A 1,863-nucleotide genomic window follows, 5' to 3' on the forward strand; every position below is an offset into this window, starting at 1 on the left:
GGAAGTAATCTCCACCCATTAGCTTTACCCTGACATCAGGATTGCCAAATCCAATGGACTCTTGTCTATTCTTACGTGACTTCTGCTGGAAAATGCGAATGTTGACCATCCTGCCACTTGGAACTCTCTTCCCACTCCTCACATTGCTTTTCCTACCACTGGAAGTTCCTTCTGTTTCTTGTGGAGTACTTTTTGCTGTCTGGGACTTGTAGATAATGGTGTTTCCTAGGGCTCCCTCCAGGGCCCTCTGCCTCACTAACTGGATATACTTTTCCTGAGCAAATCCCAGGAAACTTGCGTCAGACCGTGACTTCAAATACAGGTTGATAAATGCTAAACTGTCTCCAAACCAGACTTCATCCTAGCCTCCACACCCAGACACCCAACTGCTATGGATCAAGTCTTTAGAATATCCTCACTTCAAACTGACCTTACCTAAAATAATGACTTTTTCCCCCAATAATTGCCCCTGCTATATTCCTTATTTCTGAATGGTACCTCCTAGCTATATAGATTATCTGAGGAGCTTACTGAAATGCTGATTCTGAAGATAAGGGGCATGGCTTTAAGATTCTGTATTTCTGGCGAGTACCCAACTGGTGCTCATGCTGCTGATTGAGAACCACTTCTGAGTATAGCAAGGCTGTAAATATCCACTACGTGCCCTCGTAATTGTCTTAGTTCAAGCCCAGATTATTGTAGTAGACTTAGTATTTCTTTGCCTTAGTTGATCTGTGCCCCCTCCAATATCTATTCCACACTGTTGCCTAAGTGGCCTTAGTAAAATTCAAGTCTGGTTATTTTATTCCCCTGCTTGGAATTTCTCAATGTAAAATGAAACTCATTCAGTATTAACACCTAGGCCCTTCTTGATCTGACATCGTGTTTCTCTAGTTAGACTAAAGAATCCCCACTATGAAGTTGTTTCATCCCTAAGTACCTTTGAAAATCTGTTAACCCAGAAGCCCCCTTTCTCATGTTTCTCATTCCTGTTTGCCCTTCAAAGTTCAGCTTTAGTTGCTAAAACATTCAGACATCCTTCTGACTTAGATCCCCCACTACTGTTTTTCTATAAGAAGCAGCTATGCATAATTCCTCTTCAACACAGTAGTTCTTGAACTTTTGCAGGCCTCTCCTGGAGAGGAGGAAATGACTTCTCTGACTTTGTATGATGCTTATTTGTGGATGAATGGGCAAGGGAACAAATGAAGGAACAAACAAGTGAATGAACAGTATGGGAGTATGAGAAAAGGTATAAATTGGGTATAGTTGAGAAAAGGATTCAAATTGATCTTTGGTTCACTTCCAGAGACAATTTCATCTTTCTGATGAATTTAAAGTGTAGTCTTTGAACCAGCTGGGCTTAATTATGTAAAGTTTTGAGCCTGAGATAAGCACCCAATCACAAAACCTACCCGAACGAGTTTTTTGTTTCACTTCATCTCATAAAACAATGTTCTAAAGTAAGTGATAGGGATGCTCATCATTCTGCTACCCATTATCACAATGAAAACAATCATAAATAGTACACAGGAAAGGTGAGAAATAGCGGATAGTTCTTATTTCATAGTACTGTATATGGAAATAAACCAAATTTGCTCATAGAGATACTATTTTATTACCTCAAAAATATATAAAGATGAAAACGTTATGAAAATATTTTAAAATGGGATTTAAAAATAACTGAATTGAGAACATCACAGCAATTTAGAATACTAAAGAGCATAGCTTTAAAATGATAGTGCTGAGAACTCCCCACCTCTACCCCACCACCTATAGGCTTCTTTGACATCTTATAAATGTTCTCTAGTTTGTATCTAGAATCACTTATATCTTTCAAATAAACCAACTTTGTGAACATCT

The sequence above is a fragment of the Pongo abelii genome, chromosome 7 (genome assembly GCF_028885655.2).
Source record: "Pongo abelii isolate AG06213 chromosome 7, NHGRI_mPonAbe1-v2.0_pri, whole genome shotgun sequence".
NCBI classification, from domain to species: Eukaryota; Metazoa; Chordata; class Mammalia; order Primates; family Hominidae; genus Pongo; species Pongo abelii.